Below are 26,886 nucleotides of genomic sequence, written 5' to 3'. Positions count from 1 at the left end.
AAACAAAACAAAACAAGAGCACCTGAAGGAAAAATTGCAGGAAAAAGCGAAAGCATTGCCTGAGTTTACCCCTAATATGCCCTAAAATACAGCAAATTTGGAGATTATTTCTCTACAGAACCTGGAAGGAAGATTCTAGAATTTTAATGAGACTAGCAAAGTTCTTTGTAATGTGTGTTGTTACATTAAAATCTGAAATGCTGAGACGTTGACTTAAGAATATAAGAAAAGCTTTGATGGATCAGGCCAAGGGCCCTTCTAGTCTAGCTTCCTATTGGTAGCCCACCAGGTGCTTCTGGGACCACAATGGACAACAAGTTACCTGTATCCCATTGCTACTCCCTTGCATCTGGCATTCAGAGATAGGCTACTGCTAAAACCTGGAGGTTGCATACAATCATCAAGACTTGTAACACCCAATAGTGTAACCATTAGTTTGATACATGCAATTTCATTTGTGAGTTACAATGCAAAACAAAGTTATAGCAGAGCCTTAAGTGTATAATGCATTGATGAATGTTTCCTATATTTAAAAGGGAATATGGCAAAGTTGTCTGATTTTGTTAGAAAAAAAATTATAGGGTAAAAAAAAAAAAATCTCAATTTTTGTGCCTTACAGCCCAGTTCTATTTCCCACCATTGTACTCAATGAAGGTGTACACACTGCATCCAATGCTGGAGGGGGGGGGGGTGGCGACCAGAAGGTCATCCAGAGGTTAATAAAAAAAACTTTTCAATTTACTTCTGGGTAGACCTTTTGGCTACCAATGGGACTCCTCAGACCCTGCCAGCTATGTAGCTGGTGTGAATCCAAGGTAAGGGGGTGGGTGAGTTGGAAAATGGGTGATATGATCTGATGTGCACCCTTGCTGCCAAGATTCACTCCCTCCAGCCTGCTCCCTGCCCCAAAGCTCCCCTGATCATCACCCTCCCTCCCTATGACCTGCCCCCATTGCCAACTGTACTCCTCCAGTGCAGTCTGGATGGGCCATTGATGTGAGTGAGGAGTTGCTGGCAGCTTCCACTGTTGGCACCTTCACACTCAGCAGTGGTGTACCATTTATAAGCAGAAGATGCCTTCTGCAGTCACAGACAGACAGACAGACAGACAGACAGACAGATATCCTGTTTACTCCCCAAGTGAAATCTGCCTCCTTTTAAATCAGTGAGACTCCAAGAGCTGGATGCCTGCTTGACCTGGCAGGTCCCCTATAAAGTACTCATGGTCTTGTTTCCTTCCCTGAAGTCAACCACTTGCAAATGAAGAAAGAGAACAGCATGTCAGATTGCATCTGTTTCAGAGACCAAACCGTGGTGGTGCAGCCTATTGAAACCAGTTGGGAGGAGAGCCTGAGTGCAATAATGTCACTTCCTGTTCCACTCATTTCATACAGGAACCTCTAAGCAACATTCTTCTTTGCCCCCCATTCCAACAGTGAATCAACGCATAGACACTGGCCCTTTGGTCTAAAAAATGTCAAGCTGCACCATGTATGAAAGTATCTTACTCATAGGCAATGTGTAATAGCTGCAGCCACTGAACCAGCAACATAATTCATTCAAGGATATGTTGTACAAGACAGCACCATCTCAGAAATGTGACGTAGAACAGTAAAGGCTTGAGTCATCTTGCAGACACTTATAAACACTACAGTTCTTGGATGGGACAAGTTTGCATGTGGCAACACAAGTTCAGATCTTAATTTTTGTTTCAACAAGCTGCCAAATCATAGTCAACATACAATTCTCCTAGGTTCAAATAACACAGGCGAACACACATTTTGCTTCCTTAAACATTACACCAATTCCTGGGTATATTTGGGGTGCCAATTCCAAAAATGGCATCCGTTTTGCCCTATCACGTCTAGTTTTGGAGATATTGTATAGCCTCTTTAGTGAATGGTTCAATCAGCTTTCTCAAGAAGAAGCTTACACTATGGTTTCCTCATGAGGAAGCTGCTTGAACCATTCACTAATGAGGCTACACTATATCTCCAAAACTAGACGTGATAGGGTAAAATGGATGCCATTTTTGGAATCAGCACCCCAAATTCATATCAAACCACCATAAAGTTTGGGAAAAAGTTTTCTGACCCTCAATTTTGTAGGCCTGTGTAATCTAACCAGAACAGGTCAAAACACAATTTTCTTTGGTGTAACAAATTTGTTTTAGTATATAAAATGTTGGTTGGCAACCTTCAGTCTCGAAAGACTATGGTATAAGCCTACAGCACCTGGTATTCCCAAGCCGTCTCCCATCCAAGCACTAACCAGGCCTGACCCTGCTTAGCTTCTGAGATCAGACAAGATCTAGAGAGAGTAAGAAGGCACACACCCTTCTAAAACAGGCAGTGCTTCCCTTGAGGACATGTGGGACAGGCTGCTTCCTAAGGAGAAATGAGACATGGGGCAGATGTTTGTTTTTGTGTTGTCTTTTCATTCATAAGTCACTATTCAGGCTTCCAAACTACAAAATCCTACACAGCTTGGGACTAATATACATAGAATATACCAAATATATCTGGAATACTACAGGTGGCCAGCATGTCCTGTGGACACAGAACCTGTGGATTTGATCAACCATGGGTGGGTCCAGCCTGTACCCTTCCAAAAAGAATTCCAAGAAGTTTGGGAACCATTAAGTCTTTGTGGGGGTGGGGAGAATGCAGTGATGCAATCCCCAAGATTGCATTGCATCAAGGGGCAGATGGTTTTTTTTTCTACTTACCTCCACCTGTGCCGACTTCCGGGGGGGGTGCAAGGAGCTCCACAGAAGGCTTTGTAGGGCTTTCCAAGCCTTAGTGGACCACCGGAAGTGGTTTCTGATGGCTATTTTTAACTTACATAAGGCTTGAGGAGCCCTGCAGAGGCATCTGCAGAGACACCCCTGGAAGCTGGTACAGGCAGAGATAAATGAAAAAAAAAAAACTTCTCCCTGTTCCTGGCAGCAGTGCAATCCTGGGGATCATGTCACTGCCTTTCTCACCCCTTAAGGGGCCAGGGACAAGTGCTTCCCAGGCTGGTGGGTCCCATCCCACCAGTTTGGGAACCACTGCTGTAGACATTTAAAATTCATAATACAAATTCACACCTTAAATGTGACCTTTTTAATTCTTTAGAAATCTAAATTTGTGTGTTTAAGATTTGTGGGCATCTTTTGACAGTTTCAATTTGTGGACGCTTCAGATATGAACTTTCATAAGATGTCAGTAGTAAAATATTAAACACCGTTGCATAGCATCCATCTAATATCGTGAAATGTTAAACACCATTTCACATCAAACATCAAATATTGAAATCAAACATCACTGGATATCCAACACAGATATAAAATACTCAGAGAATATTCAAAATGTGCAGAGGAGTATATTTCGGAGAAAAATTACTTTCAGCAATAGAACATATGCGTCACCTATGGAAAGTTGCCATGCAAAAAGAAGAGTGGGGATGAGTGAGAAGTGTGTTTCTCTATGTATAAATACTTAGCAGGTCCACAGAAGCATAAAATCGCTGAATGACTTCCTGTCGGTTAATTACATGTAATAAATAGTGCAATATTGAATGTTGCTCACCTGATTTTGTTCTTGGCAGACCGGTATGGTTTCCAGTTAGAATGGCTAATTGGCAAGCATATGATTTACTTTATCCCTTTTCCTTCAATTAAATTATATGTTCCTCAACCACTCCCAATGCAAACTCAGTGTGATAATTAATAGCCGCAATCTCTTGCGGTCTTTCTAAAGATGAGACAGAATGATTGCATTCCAGGAGACAGTCAAAACCAATGTATTTGCTTTTGCAATGAGCGTAATGAAATACTAAATCAATATGCCCTTTAAGTATACTTGGAGAAGGTTATTTAGGCCATGCCAAATGATAAATTAATATCATTTGCATTGTGGTAATGCTCAGAGGCCCCAGCATTGCTCGATAAATACATGTCGCCATTATCCTTGGCCTAAGAGCATACAGTTCTAAACAGTTTCACTCTAGAGTACATCCCCACTTAAAAATCAAAATAATTTATCCCCTGGCTGCAGAGAGGAGTTTATTATGGAATGCGATTGCTTACTCCAATTCATCCCTCAAAGGATAAAGCTCAAAACCTTGTTCAGAAGTTCAGTAAATATGTAGGGCAGGGAAGGGGGAAACTGGAATTGCAGCCACTGTCCCAGATTCTGACCTTCATATAGTCACCCAATGATCCATGTGAAACTTTGACCAGTGTCTACATTGTTTCAACACCCAAAACACTTGAGATAAGACAGTTTATGTTAAAAAGGGCTATGGCTTAGTGCAGAAGTCTCCAAACCCCAGCCCAGGGGCCAGATGTGGCCCATAGTCAGCCTCTATCCAGCCTTTGGTCAGCTTCTGATCTCCTGAGAACCTCTGGCCCAGTTGACCAAACACAACCGGAGTTGTGCTTGTAGGGTGGGGGAATGGAGGTCCATTTAAGTTGGGCTCTGTTGATGTTTGGAGAAATCCTGGACATTTGAGCCCATTCATTCATTTATTCATTCATCTAAGTTCATTCATACATCTCTAATGTATTTATTTTAATTTTATATTTAATTTTTTTCCTGGCCTTTGACATTGTACCAGATATTTGATGTGGCTCTTCAGCCAAAAAGTTTAAATACCCCTGGCTTAGTGGAAGAGCACAGGGACCTATATACAAAAGGTACCAGGTTCAATCCCTTGCATGTCTAGATAGGATTTTTCATCTGCCCTATCTGAAATCTGGGGACTGCCAGTCTGTGTTGACAATATTCACTTAGATGGACCATCAGCTAATCACTGAAATAGTAAAGGCGTTGAATTTTTATGTATGTGAAAACAATATAACGCATAGATTTCACTAGAATTAATTATTCTAAATTTTGCCCAATTTGAATAACTTCCCTGATTTTGGAATTCTGAATTGCCTGGTCCTGTTTCTCTTGGAAAATTTCTGTGGTTATGAATATTCTATTGCACCATTTTTTATTTCCAAATTTTGCAAGAGCACTATGGATCCACATCCTAACTATAAGTTCTCTCATGTCTTCCCCACTGCATCACCCTTTTGCACATGTACACTGTTAAAACACTACAACAAAGCAGTTGCAAGGTGCAACATTAAATGCAGATCCAACGGAGAAAGTCCCACTGACAGAGGAATTTACTTCTGAGGGAACATGTTTAGGATTGACTTGTGTATGTGACTGCATATTGCGTCAAGACTTTTTTGTGTGATGTGTTTACTGATGCGTACATATTTCTCTCCATGATGGGAAAACACTACTCAGAAAGAATCTTGGTATAGCCATCCATATAATCGCATGAGAAATGGGAGTTTTCTCTGCAGTTTTATATCATCAACATGTATGTTCAAATCAGTAATGTGAGAAAGGTGAGGAAGACATGAAGGCACTGGAGGAACTAAAACCTACAGCCAATTAAACATGCTCAAATTCCAGAATTAATTGTAGAAATTATCCTAGCTCAAAAAGATTCCAGGAGTGGGACGTAGCACAGAGAAACCCAAGTAACAAAAAAGGAACAGTAGGAGGGAAATCTATTCCTCTCTGTTAGGGTCCAGAATCTTGAAAGAATGAAGCCCACTGTAGATGTAATCACTGTAGATGTTGTTTTCTTTGTGTGAAGAAAGAATTGAGCCTTGGCTCAATTATAGAGCAAATATTGGGCAGATTTAAGTAACCATGTTCAATCTCCAGTCAGATCTCAGGTAGAAGGTGATGAGAAAAAAAATCCATCTGATATCCTGCCGTGATGCTGTCATTCAAGATTAGATATATTACTGGGCAAGATGGAGAAGAGAATCTTGTCTGATCTCGGAAGCTAAGCAGGGTCAGGCCTGGTTAGTACTTGGATGGGAGACCGCCTGGGAATACTGGGTGGTGTAGGCTTATACCATAGTCTTTCGAGACTGAAGGTTGCCAACCGGACCAATGATCTAACAATATAGTATTGCATCCCTATATATACTTACCAAAGAATAAGCCCCATTGCACACAGTGGAACTTACTTCTGAGTAAGCATGTATAAGATTGCTGTGCTTATATATTGGCAGCTTCACATGTACAGGTGATTTCCACACAGTAGCATGGCTACAAAGGGGCCGTCTAAGTGTTGCCGATGCTGCAATGTGATGTGTAAGCAGGCTCCTCCCACTCACTGTCAGAGCCATTCTGGGCAGCAAAGGGAATACTGCCCACAATGGCCCCTCCCACGCACCTTTGGAGCCAAAATACAGAATGGCTCCAAGGGTTCATGGGAGGGGCCACTTAACGGTGCATTGCGGCACCTGCAATACTTACTGCGCCATCTCCCTGTAGCTGCAGTACTGCTGCCACATGAACACAAACATGCACAAATGCACCATGTGGACAAGACCTAAATAGTAAGCTGTGGAAGTTCACCAAAATATGGCTGTCCTCTGTCTTAGTAAGCATCTGCATGCATTAGGGCAGGGGTGTCCAAAGTTTTTGGCAGGAGGGCCACATCATGTCTGACACTGTGTCGGGGGCCGGGGAAAAAAAGAATGAATTTACATTTAAAATTTGAATAAATTTACATAAGTTTACATAAATGAATATATTAAAGATGAACTTATATGAACGAATGAAGGTCTTGCAATAGCTCAAGGCCTATAAAAGGCCTTGCACAAAGCAAGGCTGTCCTTTCCTTTTCTGCTGCTACTGCATCACAGATGTGAAACAACAAGCAGTGGAGGGAGCCCTTGTTCCACAGCTCATGCGAGAGGTCAAACAGTCGCCCTCACACTGTGTCAGGCCAGTGTGGGCTCCAACAAATCTCCGGAGGGCCAGAGGCTCACTGGAGACTGGGGGCTCCCCGAGGGCCGCATTGAGAGGCCTTGAGGGCCGTAAATAGCCCCAGGGCTGGGGTTTGGACACCCCTGCATTAGGGAAACATCTTAAAAAGCTCATTACTAGCTCAAGTGCTTGTAAAGATATGTTTGATAATTTGGTCCTAGATCAATTTGCCTAAATCTCAGTGTAAAGATTGCACTGGTGAAATACCACAGTTCACCACCCTTTTCTAATTAGGAGCATAAATATCTTCTTGACCTGTTTACCAAGTGCCCAGGCAGAACCCATGCAGGCGCTTACACAGCTGCTACTACGCAAAGAGGCAAAACAAAAATACACAGTATTTTGTGTTTAAAAAATTGTGACCTTAATGAATCTGATGTGAGTCAATCCCATTTAGCTTCTACAGGATTGTGCAAAGGAGAAGAGGTTACAGTAATCTGAAAACGTGTATATCAGTAATGAGATGGCTTGGGAAATGCTTTCTTTATCAGTTCAAACCTAAAACCATAAAAATGTAGAAGCTGAAGAGGTGGACATTTAGTCTTCTCAAGTGGGCCGAAAGGACAATACTGGCAGGCCTCTACAAATGGGATTATCTCTAATGAGATTACTAATGCATCTGTTCTAATCTTTTGTACCGTGTTTGTGACCCACGCAGGACTGGAAAGCAAGCCTGCTTGGCAATGCTGTCCTTCAACTCATTTCACTTTCAGCCTCTTTACGTGGCAGTTTGGGAGCATCTGCTTTCAACTTATCAGTGAAAGCGTGAGGAGATCGCAATCTGGCATTTTGTCCACAAGGTTAAACTTCACACCGGCTAAATTTAGCTCAATAAGCGCTGTATTACCTATCCCTAAAAAAGGAAGCAATGATGACAGAAGCAGATACCACAGGCACTTGCAATGCACGAGGCTCTCTGATCTAATTTATTTCTTTGCTACAGTACATTCTGTCAAGCGCTTCAGCCAACATAAATATGATAGTCTGAGTAAAAAAAAAAATGCCCAAATTTACCATCCTGTGCATGGGCCACCATGTTAGAAGAAGCATTTCGGTTGTTTGGGAGGAAGGGCACAAACCAGTGGGGTAGCTTCAGAGGGGAGGTATGTTAAGTACTGCAGGTGCTACAATGCTCCTGCAAGCAGCCCCTCCCACTTACTCTCAAAGCCATTCCGGGTAGCGATAGCAACATGCAGGCCCTCACCGAACCCAGTGGTGTCTCCTGCTTGTTGCTGTTGCCACCCAAAATGACTCTGATGGTGAGCAGCTTACAAGGCACATTGCGGGGCTTGCAGTATTTACCATACCACCTCCCCTGTAGCTACACCACTAGCATAAACCACTAGCATAAAGTGCAGAGTGAGGGCCCAATCCTATCCAACTTTCCAGAGCCGGTGCAACCGCAGTGCAGCCTTGAGGAAGGGAACAAATGCTCCCTTACCTGGAGGAGGCCTCCATGATTGCACCCTCACTGCAGGATGCAGCGCATGCCCCATTGGCAAGGCTGCAATGATGCTGGAAAATTGGATAGGATTTGGCTCTGAGTTCATCAGTAGTAGCAATGGCGGTCTTGGTTGCTGGTGGTTAGGGTTACCAGACACAAAGAGGGACAGAGTGCCTATACCTTCAACTATTGTATAGCAGAGGGAATTTTGGCAGTTGCAGCTTTTTAAACCCTTCCAGGCTGAGCTGCACCTGCCTGAAGTCCTTCTTCTATACAATGGTTAAAGGTATAAGCACTTTTCCCCCCCTCTGTATCTGGTAACCCTACTGGTGGTCATCATTTGTTTCTCCCACAAGATTCCAGAGTTGGGACAGAAAGCATTGCCCTCACTCTGATTTGACTTATGACAAGCAGCAACTGTTACCCTGCACATCCCTGATCTTGTCTGATCTTGGAAGCTAAGCAGGGTCAGGCCTGGTTCATACTTAGATGGGAGACCGCCTGGGAATACCGGGTGCTGTAGGCTTACACCATAGTCTTTAGAGACTGAAGGTTGCCAACCAACAGCATATGACAGTGCTGAATTGTGCAGAGACTAATGCTTTTCCTCTCTTTATTCTAGAGTCTTGCGGGGGGGGGGAAATGGTGCACACTGGAAACTCAGGGCGCAAACCTAACCAACTTTCCAGCACTGGCCTAGCCGCAATGCAGCCCCAAGGTAAGGTAACAAACATGCCTCCCTTACCTTGAGGAGGCCCTCTTGACTGCCTTCCCACTACAGGAGGCAGTGCATGCCACATTGGCACAGCTATGTCAGTGCTGGAAAGTTGGTTAGGATTGCGCCCTCCGAACACAATTGCTAACACAAACTGGACCATGAAATAACTGGGTGTGTGAAAGGGTGTACTGTATCATAAGGTATTGTATAGTTGCAAACTATATGTATACCTTCACTCTGGAGCCCATCTTTCTACTTTCATCATCACACTGAAACCAGAAGACATACCTTCCCTTACTTCCCATGTGTCTGACCTTACAATCAGACACATGAGCAAGTCTTCACAAAAGTTTAGAGACCAGACATAGATCTAGCAAGTTTTATTTAAATATTCATCTATCCATTCATCATATTTGTATGCAGAATAGCAGTTATGATGCATTAAAAACAATTTAGTGAAAAATCAAAGTATCTAATAAAACAGAACAGTACTATAAAAGACTCTAAAGCAGTCATTTTCAACCACTGTGCTGTGGTACACTGGTATGCTGTGGATGGTCTGCAGATGTGCCGTGGGAGTATCATTTGTTAGTAGGGTCACTGGGGGGGGGGGTGTGAACCTCTGCTGTCACTGCAGTGTGCCTTGTCAGTTGTCAAAAAACCGATAGTATGTTTGACAATTTTAGTGCATTGTCAGTGTGCCATGAGATGAAAAAGGTTGACAATCGTTGCTCTAAAGTTACTGTTACACTCGGTGGTAATAATAATAATAATAATAATAATAATAATAATAATAATAATAATAATAATATTAAAGTATCAGAAAGAAATGCTGGAACCTGGAAAAGCCACAGTCATTGCTGCATAGCCCCATGATATTACTTGTCCTTCACCAACTCACTCAGCAAGCAAGACTCCCAACTACAGAAGTAAGCATATACATAGGCCAAAATTAATAGGGGGTGGGATGGGAGAGGGACAACCTCCCCATCTTGAGAGAAATTATGGATTCTCGGCAAGCTTATTGATTTCCTAGGGGCCCCAGATTCAACTATAACTTGTTCACACTTCCACCGTTTGATAAACCATGTTTCAATCTGGTCTTCCCCCAAATTCTCAGAAAAGCATACACTGAATTTTCTCAATGTCACTTCCTACCGAAAAGTATGTGAGATCAGAGCAGCCCAACTCAGTGCTTATTTACTTGGAAGTAACTTCCAGTAGTGATTACATCTTAGTAGATATACATAAGATTCTACTATAACAGACAATGACTTGCCCAGCGTCACCCAAAGTTCTTCATGCTGAAGCATAGTGTTGAACATGGGTTTCCCACATCCAAACTCTTGCCAGTGATCTCACTTTCCCAAATGTGCACAGCTTCTCCTAACTCCATCTTGGTTCCTTAGCTGACATGCCTGAGACATTGTTCTAGAGATGAGGTGTGGCTCCCACTAGTCAACTTCCCATGTTTTCAATAAAGTGTTTTCTTGCAATTCACGTTGGTTTTGAAACTTACTATGAAGTTTCAGTACTGCATAATTCTGAGCCTGCACTTCCTTTAAAGATCTAACTCAGTGGTTCCAAACAATAATTTAAAACAAATACATAAAAACTGAAATATGGAATTAAATAATATTCCAGGTAAATTGAAAAGATATATTTAATCAAATTTTTTATGCTACCCTTCTTCCAAGGAACTCCCTGTTCCCCCCGTCCCCCTTGTTCCACCTCAACCACACACCTGCCTGCAAGTTCTGCAGCAGCCAATGATGGGATGGGATGGATTGACTAGTGGGGGTGGTCTCAGCATGTATCCTGGATTCTGAATGTAGTCCATATGTTACACAAAGAATACATGCTGCTCCTGTGGAGGAAGTAGAGTTTGGCAAGTCCTCTGCTTCTTCCTACATTAGTGAGAAAGTGGAAATACAGCTATGATTATTCAGACTGTAACACACTGGGGGCCTTTTTCTAGGACCCTCCTAGCAAGAGTTATTTGACCTAGGATGGAAGCTACTACAGGAGCAAGAAGCAGTTTGAGCATTAGTAATTTTTTTACTGGGATCACAGATTGTTCTGGGCCCCCTACAACTGCTACGTTTTCCCCCTCCAAGGATGGAGTGGTGGGTCTGGAGGGGGGTAAAATGCCCCAGGTGCCATGGGCCTTGTGGGGGCGGCATCACCATCTCTGCCATGCTGCCTCTGTCTGCCCTCCAGAGCCATTCTGGTGGCAGGCAAAGCCCCGCATGATGTTCAGGACCACTTGGAAAGACTTCTGAGGTTTCTTAAGTATTGCTTAAGACTGCATTGGAAACCTCAGAATGCTTTCTGAGCTGTCCTGAACACCGCATGAGCCTCTGTTACACTCAGTAAGTAACCGGGTGGGGCAGCTGTGTGATGTGGGGGGTGGCATCCTGAAGTTGAGCCCCAGGGCACCGCAGGGGTCAGGTTCATAACTGCAAGGATGAGAAGTCAGAGATGCATTCAGCACCTCATTGACAAAGGCCAAACTACATGTTATGAAAAATGTGTGAGCTGGCCCTTTCGGAGTTTTGTTTTCACTAAATGGAGCAGGCCGGGGGCGTGGGTCTGAAGCAAAATCACAGTGGGAGGCTGCGGGGTTTAAACTACTTTACATCCACTGGGGTTCCACTCTGACTGACACAGTTCCACTTTCTTGGTTCCACTTTCCAAGTTTCTTACTACTCTGGTAGTAATTCCATTTCAAAATTCCAGTATTCTCTTTTAAATAGAATAGATAGAAAAAGTATGCAAACAAGAACCGAACATTTCTTAGTGGCAAATGTTTATGCACCCAAGGAGGAAAGAGTCTTCTTTGAAGCAGTTGCTATGGCTATCAAGTTTCCTGATGTTCCACATCACAAATTTACTGAATTAATTTCTTCCCAAACTTTAGGGATACCATTCAGCATCGTGTCTGTATTAAAAGATTAAAGATCCTCATCTTCCTGAAGCCCTGGAGGGACAAGTCTCTAAAGAGGAAAGCAGCCAAAATACTTTTAGGTTTCCTTTTATCTATTTCCAGACAAGTTAATTGTGATGACCCAGATAGTCACTGAGTATTATCCTCTTTTGTTGTTTCATGGAGTAGCATTTAATGGCAATTGCAGAGGAGCTGGAGGGAGGGGGAATATCTGACCATACATAGGGGATTTTAATAGCCACCATTGCTACAGAAACATGTGAACATGCGCAGTGGTGGACCTCCCCAGCACCGCGGCCTGGGGCAAAGGTCCGTGATGGCACCTGCCCCGTGCGCTATTGCCAGCCCCCCGCACAGAAATCTAAGCCTGTGGCGGGGAAACTCCCCGAGGCTTCCCTGAAACTATAAACTGTGCTTCTGGGAAACCAGAAGCATTGTTTCTGACCCCATTGGGAGCCGCCGAGAGGCTTCTGCGGGGTCCTACAGACTTGCACCTGGGGCATTTGCCCCATAGAACATAATGGGAGGTCTGCAACTGAACATGTGATGGCTGGAGCAGAGGATATAAAGGATGCCCACATAGCAGCCAATAACAACTTTGCACTGTTCTGTCCCATAAGCCACTGCTCCGCACTACACATGATCATTCTGCTTCTGCTGGTCTTGCCACTCTAAGGCTGCAATCCTAACCAATTTCCAGCACTGACATAAGGGCAATGCAATTCCGAGGTAAGGGAACAAACTTTGCCTTACCTTGAGGAGGCCTCCATGACTGCCCCCCAACTGCAGGATGCAGCACATGCCCCACTGGCACAGCTATGCCAGTGCTGGAAAGTTGGTTAGGATTGTGTCATAAGTCCCTTTCCACATCCAACACTGGCCCTCTTCTTTAATACTATAGTTAATATACAACCACATATCTATCTATCTATCTATCTATCTATCTATCTATCTATCTATCTATCTATCTATCTATCTATCTATCTATCTAAAAAAAGGTCTAGTCTATAAATGCAGCAGAATGTGTAGTAGAGTGAACATGGCACTTCAGGCTGCAGGAAAGAGAGGCCATTTTAAGATGCTCCCCCATGTAAAATTTATTCCAAGTGGAAACAAATCCCAGGAGATCAGGGAGAAAGATTGTTAGCTACTTGCTTCCTGCTGGGCTAGAAAGAGACCCAGTGTGCTGTAGACGTTAGAATAAAAGATGCTGGTGAAGTTTGCTGAGCTTGAAATTTAGGTACTCATAAAGGTCACCTCACTGAAGAAGTGAGCTTTGCAAACACATTCTCCTGTCTTTACACAGTCCCCCAAACACTCTTTCCTATCAGTCATTTTTTTTTTCTTTTACTGTCCAAGAGTTACTAACTCTAACTGAAGCTATTCCTGGAGATTTTTTTTCTTCTCAATATGATGTAACATTGGAAATTCTTGAGGGTCCTGCTAAAATTTCCAGGACTGCTGTCAGTAATTATCTGGAGATTCATGGTGATTTCTGGAGATTCAAGAACAATCCTGGAGGGCTGACAACCAATGTTCCCTGTAATTTCTACAGGGAGTGTGCCGATTCCACACAGAGACGCACAGTGGCAGCTCTGGAATGCTTTGTGATGATATCACTGAGCTCCTCAGCACTGCGATGGAAGCTATGCAGGCCTCCAGCTCCAAGTAGGATTGCCTTACTTCCTACTTCATCATGCAAATTAACTTCCTTACTTCATCTTACTTCATCAAGTAACTGCCTTACTTCCTTACTTCATCATGCAAATTAACAAAGCCTGAATGACCCAAATGCCATTCAGCCATTCCAGCCCTGATGACATTTGTTCCATGAAAAAATGGACTCAATTCCATTCCGTTTTCCATTCTTCATAAAATGAATGTGTACCCCTATTACTATTAACCACTCAAAGAAAAATAAGTTCCATGTTCAAAGACAGGACCTGCCAACAAAAGCTTACTTTTCAGCCCTGTCCCCTCCTCTCACCACTGCTCTCTCTAGTATTGCTACTAGTCTTTCATGAATATTCTTCTAGATGTGGATATAACTTTAGAGAATCATATTGTTTGAGATCTGGGTGCTGTGTATGCCTTCTCCCCCTCCCCCAACCCACCAAGGCTTGTCTCCTTGGGAGGTTAAGGAGTGAGGGGGCAGGGGAAGGAAGCTTCCAAATGTCCCAGGCAGGTTGGCTGCAACCTACTCAACAGGATGCTTGGATTCCTTTGCTCTATCTGTCCCTGGTTTCTTTCCTCCCAGATGTGACTTCAGGAGCAGGGGAAGGAATGGGAGGAGTGCTAGACTTATTTTTGAAATAAAAGCCCATGGATCAGGTCATGCAGGCTCATTTTCCCTTGCAAATGGTGCATAATATTCACACACAAGACTTTTGCTGTCCATGCTTGCCATCCCCTTCCTACCCATGCTTTGGCTGAGAGGGTGCCTAGGAAATGTAGAAGCCTGCAGACCCCGTGCTCAGCAACTAATGGGCACTGAACTCAGAAGGGAGAAAAAGGAGGAAGAGCTCTTTCTGCTGCCTTAAGGCCCCATCTTATCCAATTTTCCAACCCCGGAGCAACTATAATGCAGACCCATAGTAAGGGAACAAATGTTCCCATACCTTAAGGAGGCCTCTGTGACCGCTGCCCCACTACAAGATGCAGCGCATGCCTTATTAGCAACAGTTGCACCGGCACTGGAAAATTGGATAGGATTGGGTCCTTAGTGGATAACAGGAAAGTGGTCCACAGATAACACAGCTCCCAAAAACACGTGCTGGGAACTACTACTCTAGTAACACGTCCAAAAAAGTTCACTAATGCCATGAAAACTACAGATGGTGCCTCGGTATCTGTGGGGGATATATTCCCAGACCATCCCATGGATACCAAAATTTGTGGATAATCAAATCTGCAAATCTCCTCTCCTTCTGTCCTTTGAACGTGACTTGAATGTGTGCTCTGGTCATGTTTGGAGGCACTTCTGAGGACCCCAGAAGGCCAAAAATTGGCACTTAATGATTTTCGGCCTTCTGAAGGAAGGGAGGCCATGTGCAGCCTTCTCAACCCTCAAGAGGTCCTCTAAGGCTTCCAGAAGACTGAAAATCAGCCGGTTTTCACAGCTTCCAATCTCATCTCCAACGTAGCTTTTGGAACAATTCGGCAACAACTCTATTCTAGGGTTTATTTTTCTTTTTGAAAAGGCAAATGGTATTCTGTTTTACACCCTCTTTCTCTTCCTTCCAACTGCAAAGCACTTATCCACAGGAAAATATAACGAATGAAATTGTAGGTGCTGATTTGTTAGCTGAAGTATTGCTCCAAGCTCTGCTGTAGTTGATAACAAACTGGAAGATTTTACTCCCTGCAGTTCTTCCATTTCTCCCCTAGAGACAATAAATATAGGCAAAGCGCCATTTTCTCTTCTGTACAACCCTCCATATATTTTGCTGTCTTCAAGCATTTCTACAGTCTTCTGCCTTTAGCAAGAACTTTTTTAACACTGGCATTCAGGAATATCTCACAATAATCCATTCATTCCAACCACCATCTTTCTAAGGAGGTCTATTTTGCAGGCGTTGCTGTCTGTTGCACTCTTCTGCCAACAACACCAGGAACCAGGTTTGGACTTGCCTCAGAATTGTAAAAGCTCCTCCCTGAAGATGTCTTTTGTTATCTTTCTGAAGGGGATGTAAGACCTACCTCCTCCATTTGGCTTTTCATTAAGGAAATGGGTCTTTTGTGATTCTTTTAATCTTCAGGGATGTGTTGATGTTGTAGTCTTTTGTTGTTTTTAATGTATATATTTTTAATTGTATGTAAACCACTTTGATCTGCTGGGAAAGCAGTACAGTACAGAAGGATTCTCATAGAATAAATGAATGTGATCAGAACATTGAAAAAACGGATTCACATAACCTTTCAGAGGATATACCCAAACAAATACTAGGAAAGATCAGTTCCAGTTTTTTGACTATTTGTTTAAAAGTGAAAAATAGTAAGAGGGCATTTGGACAAGATGAGAATGCAAATAAGCAAGAAAGCTGCCTGTCTGTCAAATGTCAACCAGAATTTCAAAGTGAATGTAGTTATTACGGCCAGTGGTATTAAAAAAAAAAATATTGATTATCATGGAGCCTGAACTCCAGTAGCACTGCAGCCTTCCCAATACCTGGACTGGTTCCCACATGATGATTTAGCAAACCTAGAGGGCAGCCTGGGATAGGGCTTTATAGGATGCATTGTGTCCTCTGCAGAGGTAAAAAAGGACTTTTTGTTCTGAGCCTTATCTTGATGGCAAATACGTATTTTTGCTGCTTGGCAAAAACATGGAGTAAAGAAGGATTACAGGTATGGATGATAAAGACATGCAACTTAGGTGTGTATGGCCTGAGAAATAGTGGGACAGGATTTTAATGGGTTCATGGCCAAGTGAGAGATTGGTGGGGAGGAGGGGTAGTATCCACAATTAGTCTATTTCATAAAATCTGCAGAATCAAGTGGTAAAATTTTCCCTGGTGGGACTAGATCAGGCTGCAAGGTGCAACTTGCACAATTGATTGTGTCCCTCTGAAGAAAATGTCTTACATACAGAAAACATAAGAAGAAAGCTTCAGTCTTCTTCTTGACATGTTATTTTTTTGTGCGTGCAGGGAATGGCATTTATCTGCAAACATTCAGACAGCAACTCCTTCTCAGCCCGATGCAGTGCAGCCCCAAGAGTCCTTGGTTCCACTAAGTCACAGCCCAGTCCCATTGGGCACTTACAGCACCAGGATTCCCAGTCTGTTGCTGTAGATGCTGATGAAGCACCGTGAAAGGCTTGCCACTGCCTTGGGGCCACCATCAGAAATGACTGGAGACCCTGGACATGAGACAACAGCTCCTGGATGCCGTACTGGAGCAGGTAAGGTGACGAGGGCAGGGGGCAAGAGGGTGGTGGATATTAACAGTAGCAGCACATACCAGAACCTATTCCCCTTTCCAGGCCTGGAACTGACCCCTGAGGCTCCTTGGACTTACTCCAGCTCAATTGCTGGCATAGGCCTGAGGAGACCCATTGACAGCTGGGCAGCCTACAGAATGTTAAGTAAAAAATATTTTAAATATTTTTATTTACCTCTCCTGGGCCATCTGGCTACTTTGAGGCTACTTTGTCGTTGCACATCTGCTTGGGAAGAGTTAAGCACCCACCCACCCACCCCTGTAGGTTCCCTGCAGCTGTTTTTCCTTGTGGGGGGAAATAAAAGATGGTAAATCAAGTAATGTATCTGCTGTCATATTGCCTAGTTTGGCCTTCAGTTGAATGTGCAATTGCATTTCATCAGCCAAGAACATTAAAGAAAAAATAAATTACTCCTGTGGAGATTGTCAGTGTCAGACCACATTGCCCAATATCCATCCTTCATCTATCCCTATGTCCAGAGTTGGGTGAAAAGGGGGAAAATCAAGAGAAAAACACACACTTCCTTGATGACTTCAGCATGAACAGCAAAAAATCCTACTACAAAATAATAAAAACAAGAAAAATTAGCACCTCCTATAAGACCAGCCCTTACCCAATTTCTTCAAGGATGAATCACGAGATATTTCCTCATGATACAGATTAAACTGGCATTACAGAAAACACAGAAGATGAGCATAGAATCATTTCACCTTCCTATTCCAAACTCTCTCTCTCTCTCCCTCCCCCCACACGCACACACACAATCTTGTCATTGTGGTCACTAAAGCCATGGTAGTGTCGAAAAACCACCACAACATGGAAAAAGTTGACCACAACTGTATACTCAGCGTTTGCTGGGTTGCTTTTATTTTTTTCGATGTTCATGGAAATGAAAAAAGCATAATGTAGTTAATTTCTGTTTTTCTTCTTTTTATTCTGTACGCTGCTTCTACTTCTGCTCATACAGTTTTTTGTTCCGGATGGCAGATTTTTTGCCATGGCCCACCAGATGCCTCAGGAAGCACACAAGAGATCTGCATCCTGGCACCCTGGTGCAGTCCCCTCTACCCCACTTGTGTTCCATTTCCATATAAGTTATAAGAAACATATAAGTGTTTCTTATAAACTCTTGTCTTGGGGCAGCAGTGGCATGTAGGATTGTCTCAGGTGAAGGATACTTTCTGCATTCCAGTTTTCCAAGAAAGGCAGAATCTTCTTCCTTAGAAGGACACTAGAAGGACTTTTCCTTAGAAGAAAGCCTTTTGCATCATTTTCTCTGATGATCTGAAGTAGTTATGGTCCAAGAGTCCTCCTGGTAGAGGCACTGTGGGTTGGTGATGTGTAACAAAAATGGACAGGATGCATACAGTACAAGAGTAATGAGAAGCTTATGATTGCGGAGCCTTTCCCCCCCCCCCAGGTAGGTTTGAGCACTTAGTCTGATTAGAAGGGCTCAGAGGTGCCAAAATACCATTGGTATGGATGCCAAGGGCACTTCTTAATAAATAAACTGCAGACAGACACAAAGAGGACAAGAGAGAGATGAAACAGCCAGACCCATCATGCTTGAAAAAGCACTGCCTTTTGCAGAATACGCTGCTTCGGAATACAGATGAGTGGCTCATGATAATTAAAACACTCCTTGGAATACCAGATAGCCCCTTGAAATAGAAAAGTGACATTATTTCTGGGAATTAGATGGTTTATTAAAGATTCTGAAAACAACTCCTAGAAATCCTGAGTTATTTGTCGCAAGGCTACAAATAATTAAACCATCTTTAGAGAAAGAATGTTCTGTATCAGAGTGAAGAGGAGACATCTGCACAAATTCCAAGAAACCATTTGAGATCCTGCTTTTAACCTTGCTGGGGCTTCAGGTTTGCAAAAAAAAAAAAAAAGAAAAAAAAAGAAAAAAAAAGATGCCAAGCCTGCAATTGTCCTTGCAATCCAAATAACTTCATTGCAAATTATACTTGTAAATGTGAGCGCAAAATTGGCCTTTAAAACTCCATTAGCAAAAAAGCATGCAGTGCAGAGATGACATTAGTGGAAGAAGATTCATGATGAATCCAACCAAACATGGGCTAGAGCACACCCATTTATGGCCTTCTCCATGGCAGTGAGGAAGGTTTACAGAAGCCACCACTTAACTCAGCACAGTGTAATCCAGGAAAGCTTTTCCATGTGGGAAGAGACTTATAACATGCTTGTCCCCAGGCAAGGATGAGGAAATGATCGTGAGTCACCTTGGCCATTTGCAAGACGACTTACTGATGACGTGATTCATAAGGTTGCCATCTATGCATTTTTTGAACAATTTTTTCATGAACTCATACACATCAGTGGACTCTAGCATGAACCATGAGCCTTGCTTTCTGTAAACTCAAATCATGCTCGCCAAACGCCATCCAGGATTCCGCTGCCTGCAAGATGCCTTTTCATGCATATTGCACAGTTTGGGAATAATAATAATAATAATAATAATAATAATAATAATAATAATAATAATAATAATAATCTTGTGATGATTATGATGATGATGATTTATGATGATGATGATTTATGATTTATTATTTATTAGTTGGCAACCTTCAGTCTCGAAAGACTATGGTATCGCGCTCTGAAAGGTGGTTCTGGAACAGCGTCTAGTGTGGCTGAAAAGGCCGATTCGGGAGTGACAATCCCTTCCACACTGGAAGCAAGTGCAGTCTGTCCCTGGCCTGTCTCCCTGGCTATGGGCCTTCCTTCTTTGCCTCTTAGCCTCAGACTGTTGGCCAAGTGTCTCTTCAAACTGGGAAAGGCCATGTTGCACAGCCTGCCTCCAAGCGGGCCGCTCAGAGGCCAGGGTTTCCCACTTGTTGAGGTCCACTCCTAAGGCCTTCAGATCCCTCTTGCAGATGTCCTTGTATCGCAGCTGTGGTCTACCTGTAGGGCGCTTTCCTTGCACAAGTTCTCCATAGAGGAGATCCTTTGGGATCCGGCCATCATCCATTCTCACGACATGACCAAGCCAACGCAGGCGTCTCTGTTTCAGTAGTGCATACATGCTAGGGATTCCAGCACGTTCCAGGACTGTGTTGTTTGGAACTTTGTCCTGCCAGGTGATGCCGAGAATACGTCGGAGGCAGCGCATGTGGAAAGCATTCAGTTTCCTCTCCTGTTGTGAGTGAAGAATCCATGACTCGCTGCAGTACAGAAGTGTACTCAGGATGCAAGCTCTGTAGACCTGGATCTTGGTATTTATTATTATGATGATTATTATAGTATTATTATTATTGTGATGAATGATCTTGTAATTCCTATCTCATTGTATTGTGAAACTTCAACCTCCTGTTTGTATCTGGTTGACATCCTTCTGTATATTTGCCATTTGGCTGTCCCTACTGGGAACGTCTCCTTTAGGTTTTGTGCCAGGAAGGGCCCTATCAGATTCCATTCACACACCAGCTAAAAAGGGAACCATCCATCAAGCCCCTAGCAACAGGATCAGGCATCACAAAATGCACATAGGCAACAGCCCAAATTCCCATAAATATTGGGGCATTTTAACTGGTAAGGTGTGCCTTACATGCCACAGACACAACCATTGCAAATTGCTATGTAAAATCACAGTTTCCGCAAGCTGTGCTAAACCTCTGAACTTTCTAACCATGCTGGGTATGGGTAGTTATCACTGCTCTGAGATCTTTTGCTTTCTCTCTACAACATCCTATCCTTCTCTCTCACTCCTCCTCTTCCCCATCTTAACTTAGAGAATGGGGTAAAAGAGCAAGTTTTTCACAACCTTTTTCTCTGGTGATTATCCCCTTTTCCTTGTTTCTCTGGTACACCAAAAAATGGGTACATGTACCCATTACATGAATAAGAACCCTCACGCATTTTGTTAGAGCTGATTGTTGTTTCATTGAATCTTTTCCCAATTTCTTTTTTTAATAAACTCTTGTAACCTTGAAGTCACTCCCTTCTCAGAGTGTAATCCTAATGCTAGGTGCTGCAAACATACCATAAAGCACGTTTGTGACGATTTATGAGCATGCAAAGCTGGTGGGAAGGACTGTGCCATCCCACAATATTGAATCTAGAGCAGGGGTGTCCAAAGTTTTTGGCAGGAGGGCCACATCAGCTCTCTGCCACTATGTCGGGGGCCAGGAAAAAAAAAAATAATTTACATTTAAAATTTGAATAAATTTACATAAGTTTACATAAATGAATATATTAAATATGAACTTCTATGAATGAATGAAGGTCTTGCAATAGCTCAAGGCCTATAAAAGACCTTGCACAAAGCAAGGCTGGCCTTTCCTTTGCTGTCACTACTGCATCACAAACGTGAAACAGCAAGCAGTGGAGGGAGCCCTCATCCCACAGCTCACACGAGAGGTCAAACAGTCACCCTCACACTGAGAGCAGTTGCGTCAGGCCAGTGCGGGTTCCAACAAATCTCCAGAGGGCCAGACACTCATTGGAGACTGGGGGCTCCCTGAGGGCCGCATTGAGAGGCCCCGAGGGCCACAAGTGTCCCCAGGGCCGGGGTTTGGGCACCCCTGATCTAGAGTAACAGCCACCAGGGCAGGTGAGCACTGTGGCAAGCAGCACAGGGACTGGGGGAGAGTGGAATTGAGGTGGGGAGGGGGAGTACAAGGCCTCCATCATATCCTAATTCCCTTCTCAGGCCTGGAAGCACTACTCCGGCTTCAATGATTTCGCTGACGCAGATTTGAGTAGCCCATTGGGCAGGCTGAAGTGATACACAGAGTAAGGGAACAAATATCCCCTTACTCCAGGGAGACTTCCAGCCTGCTCAATTCCAGCACTGGGTACAGTGTGGGCCATGTGGCCCTGCTGCACCAACACTGGTTAGGATTGGACTGCCTGTCTTGTTAATTGGTTTTTGCCAATGCTGGTCTTGCACCTAATCTAAAGATCCTTTGTTCCACTTGAGATCAGTAGTTAATTTCCCAAATAAATAAAATAAACTAACTATTAGCAGCAACTGTTACCCTGCACATACCCGATCTCATCTGATCTTGGAAGCTAAGCAGGGTCAGGCCTGGTTAGTACTTGGATGGGAGACCGCCTGGGAATACCGGGTGCTGTATGCTTATACCATAGTCTTTCGAGACTGAAGGTTGCCAACCAACCAGAATCTGCATTGGATATACTTCCCCATTTAGAAAGAATATGGTTCCAACTGTCTTGAAATACATCACTGTATTATAAGACTGTTGTTCAAGAAACCATCTCTGAACTCCACAATCCTAGATAACTTATAGTCAGTCTCAAACTTGTCATTTATATGCAGTTTAATTCAGCTGGTAGTGGTGACTTAGCTTCAGGTTTCCCTCCATAGGTGAATACATATTACCTGGATCCAGATTTCAGAACTGAGATAGCTTAGGTTGCTCTTCTAGACTATTTTAGCTGAACATTAAATTGGGGGAGTGTAAGCTTGCTGGTTCTTCTGGAGCTCTCAGTGACTTTTGATAACATTGACCATGGTATCCTTTTGTGATATGAGGAAGAAATGGAAGCACTTAGGTGGCACTATCTTGCAATGGTTCTCCTCTTACCCTCTATGTAGGTTGCAGAAGGATCTGGTAACTGACACCTTGGCCATTGGCCTATGGGATCTTGCAGGGTTCCATCTTCTCCCCCATGCAGTTTAATGTTTAATAGGAAGCCAATGGGACAGCTTGGCCAGAGACAAGGATTGTGGTCAGTGACATCCAAACACTACCTCTCATTTTCATTTGGTACCAGGGAGACTCTTGAATCAGTGAGTTGCAGCTGTGAAGTAGCAGTTATAGGTTAATTAACTGAAACTTAATCCAGGCAAAAGAGAGGTGCTACTGATCAGTAGGAAGCTGATACAGAGCTGGAATTGCAGTCTGTTCTGCACAGAGTTGCACTTCCTTGTAGGATTAAAGCTTGGGGGTTCTTCCTGAGCATGGCTCTGACCTTAAAAGTCCAGGTTGTAGCTGTAGTCAGAAGTGCTTTTGCTCAACTTTGACTGGTATGCCAGCTGTGCCCATTCTTGAAGGAAGCAGATCTGGCCACCATAATCCATACTTTAGTTAGAGTATGTTTGAACAATTGTAATGTCCTCTATGTGAGGCTGTATTTGAAGTTGACCTGGAAACTGCAGCTGGTACAGAATGTGTGGCTAGGTTTCCTCTTGGGGGCTCATGCATCTGACCACATCATGCCAGTGCACTGCTGCCAGTATGTTACTGGTTCTAAATCAAGGCACTGATTTCTTGACCTGTTTAATAACTGACTGATTGGTGGTTGTTTTTAATTATGTTTGCAACTGTCCTGGTGGCCTCTTAAGGGATAGGACAGGATAATAATGTTCAAATAAAACAAACAAGAACTGCATACCTTTGGAGTTTGCCAATTGTAACTTTGATTTTCTTTATCCATATATGTTGATTTTGAAGATTGGTGAGAGGAACTGGAAGCAGGGATGAGCAAGTCTAATGCAGCTTGACTTGAGTTGAGTCACGAGTCCCCATCCCCTGCAACTCCAAAATGAGTCCTAAAGGGCAAACTTTCCAAGTCACCCAGAGTGGCTCCCTAACTGGAAGTATGAAACAGTGCTGCTTCTGGGTTGCCAATATCTCTGGTTGTCAGAAACTGTTCTGCATCTCTGAACTGGAAAGTTCCACCTGGTGGATTTTTGTCTGAATTACCTTATTAACAGGAGCTGACTGATAAGCCCAGCATATAACTGCATTTAACTTAATACACAAAGTAAAATGAACAAACATAATAAACTGGTATTTCTGTACTTATCGCAACTAATAAACCTTTTCTGGCAATATTTTTCATTTCTGTACACTGATAAATTGAGTTTTTTTTCTTTTTAAAAGGTATATTTCATTACTACAAAATGTGGAAAGGATTCAAATTTCACACACTACACCGTCTTAAGTAGGCATTGAAGCAATTAAGATTTTATTAGACGGGATAAAGGACTCATTAAAGGCAACACATCAAAGCAAGGTAGAGCACTATGAGAAAAAATGAGACAGCTGTGACTGAAACAGCATTCTGGCTAACCAGTCTTTTTTTTTTTTTTCCCTTTCCTCCACCTCTGTTCTTAGCTGAAACTTCATTTAGGAATATAGGAAACTGTCACTGGTCTATCTAGCTTAACACTGCTTGACTGGCGCTAAAGGCCTTTCCCATCTCTGCCTGGCCTTCTGCATGCTACGTACAGGTTGATTACCCCTTATCTGGATTCGGACTATTCTGATATCCAGACATTTTTGTCCAAGCCTTGTTTTGCGTAGTAAGAGCACGAGAAGATCTTGTGCTCATTCCCACGTACAATGCAGGGACAAGTTGTAAGTTCTGTTCTCTGTTCTGGAGTGTGTACCTGTACAGACATTGTTGAAAAATGTCAGAGGCCAGCAGACATCCATATCAGAGTTAGGTAAAAGCTCCTGCCGGCAGTGAAGGCCTCAGGGACAGGGATGGTGGTGTTCCGGGGTACGGGGAAGGTGGAACGGGGGGAGAAACCAGGTCGTGAGGGGAAGGAGCCAACAAAATAGCTGGCTTAGATTTGAGAAGCTCCATTGTGGGGCTTGGGGCTTTCCCCAAGGAAACCTCCAGTGGCTGCCATAGGGCCACGGGATGCAGCATAGCCGCTTTGGCACCTTAGGAAAAAGCCCCAAGCCCCTCAATGAGGCTTCTCAAGTCTACGCCGGCTATTTTGCTGGTTCCACCAGTCCCACTCCCCATCTGCCCTGGTTTCTCCCTCTGCTCCACCCTCCCCCACCCCATAACACCTCAGATCCATCTCGAATATATTCATTTATGTAAATTTATGTAAATTTTAAAATGTAAATTATTTCTTTTCCCCCGGTCCTCGACACAGTGTCGGACAGATGATGTGGCCCTCCTGCCAAAAAGTTTGGACACCCCTGTATTAAAGCATACACCACTAGTTGAAGTTAATGCAGTTGTTTAATGCAGTGGTGAATGCATAAACCAGTAGCTGAAGTACTAGTGGTCCTCAACGCTACTAGTCTTTTCTCGACCAAGCTCTACAGCAGATTAGTTGATATCTACATGTGTTGCTAAAGAATCCTCTCAGATGTCACAATGACGTATCTACAGGAATAATAAAGGAAATTGGTCTGTTCAACACACAATAAAGTGGCAAATGCTTAGCTGTCTCATTTGACACGTCTCGGAACCACATGCAAAGATGTTCTGATTTTGAAGCCTTTGAAAAATGATTAAAGCAGGAAAATAAATGTAGGAAATTTGCCTGCCGCAGTGTGGTGATTAGGATGGTGGTGATGGATGATTTATCTTCGTACATTCAAAGGCATTAGCAATAATGAAATATATTTACATTGGACACATGGGGAGATAGGAACAAGTCCAATTTGGATGCAGCAATCGTTAAAATTTCTTCTTCTGTTGATAAAGGCAAGTCCATCTGTTTTAATTTCAGCAACATTATAGAATATAAGAGAAGATTGTTTCCTTTGTCACTCATAAAGAAGGTTTCTGTAGACAGACCAGGGTTTTCTAAACAGATTGTTGCCCAAAATAGGGAAGTTTTAATCCCTAATTGCACCAAGGGTTGCAGTGATGAAAACACAGCTAGGAAAAACAAAATAGTTGCTGGTTTCATTTTTTTTTTTAAACTTGCAGATGTTGCTTTCGCCACCAATGAATTTCTTACAAGGCATCCGTATGGAGGGCTACACAAATCAGGAAAAAAACAGAACCCACCAGAAAGCTTGCTTTGGTGTTTACTTCAAAAACTTGCCACAGTCAGCATGCTGAGTAACAACCATATCGAGCGTTACAATATTATGTAAACATTACTCAGCCACAGGAGCAGCTCTGAATTAAAATCCATGATTAAATCACATTTTCTGGTAACCAAATGAAATAAAAATGTATGCAAATCTGTACTTTTCAGGACACAGACTTAACAGAAGTCTTCTGTGTACTCTTTTTCTTCCCAAATGGCTTCAATGGTAGTGGGCATTCTTCCCACAATGCTCCAGAATGATGCATGGGCTGCCCAATCGCCTCTGGCTTCCTTGGACCTATGCCAGCCATAGAACACAACCATTCCGCCCCTCTGTGGCAGCAGCCCGGAAGCATGCTACAGTGGCCCGGCTTTCGTGCTGCCATAGAAGGCCCTGTGCTGTCCGAACGCTAGTTCTGGCCGCATAAGTCCACAATAGGAATGAGGCCAAAGATGATTTTGTCACATTCTGATCTCTCGCACCAACCAAATGGCTAGATGGATAGTGGACTACTTATTAAGCAGCAGTTCAGGGAAAGACAATAGAAGAACACAGGGATCTGATTAAGGGGTGGAAGGGAAGAGAAGACACAGAACTGAAGAGAGATAAGCCAGTGCTGGGGAGATGGATGGAAAAAAAGAGGACTGAGACAGAAAGTGCTGAGACAGAGATGAAAGAAGCAGAGGCAGAAGAAGGGTTAGTAATTTTAGACAGGTAAAAGCAGTGCCCAAAGATAATAACTGAGTCCCATTCAAACTTGTATCTCTCTCTTCCCCCCCCATCCCTAACCCCTTAACTAATATGAAAAACTGGAGGATCCGCTTCCTAGATCCTTCCGATTAAGCTTCTTGAGTTTCTGGAAGCCTGTTTTGTATTTATAGCCAGAAATGGCAGTAGGACATGTATATAGAATACCCCCCTCCCCACAAAATGTTTGAGGGTCCCATTGGAGCACAAGGTCCCTCCCTTCAAAAGCAGGAGTCAGGTCTGCTGCTTGCCTTGACTAGTGGTCAGGCCTTCCTGTTCTGAAGTCTTTTTCCTGTGATGTAAGAAAATGAGCCAACCTGAAGGATGGAAGCAGAGAAGAAAAAGAACCATTGAGACTCAAGCCAAGCCCCACATTTGTACAATTCTTAATCCACCTCTGCATTAAAAATAGCACATAAAATTCTTCTCCACAAGTGAGAAGAATTCTTTTGTCGCTCCTTCTTTTGTTCTCATT

At 43.2% G+C, this 26,886-nt stretch overlaps 1 protein-coding gene and 1 pseudogene across 1 annotated transcript in view; one reads left to right on the top strand and one right to left on the bottom strand.

Annotated features, from left to right (window-relative positions):
• CSMD3 (CUB and Sushi multiple domains 3) overlaps nt 1–26,886 on the bottom strand; it is a 710,986-nt gene that overhangs the window by 651,375 nt on the left and 32,725 nt on the right. The window lies entirely within an intron of this gene.
• LOC136650362 (5S ribosomal RNA) lies at nt 21,870–21,989 on the top strand (annotated as a pseudogene).

Source organism: Tiliqua scincoides, chromosome 4 (genome assembly GCF_035046505.1).
Source record: "Tiliqua scincoides isolate rTilSci1 chromosome 4, rTilSci1.hap2, whole genome shotgun sequence".
Taxonomy (NCBI): Eukaryota; Metazoa; Chordata; class Lepidosauria; order Squamata; family Scincidae; genus Tiliqua; species Tiliqua scincoides.
Note: the sequence above shows the minus strand (reverse complement) of the source record. Positions and strands in the feature narration are given on the sequence as shown.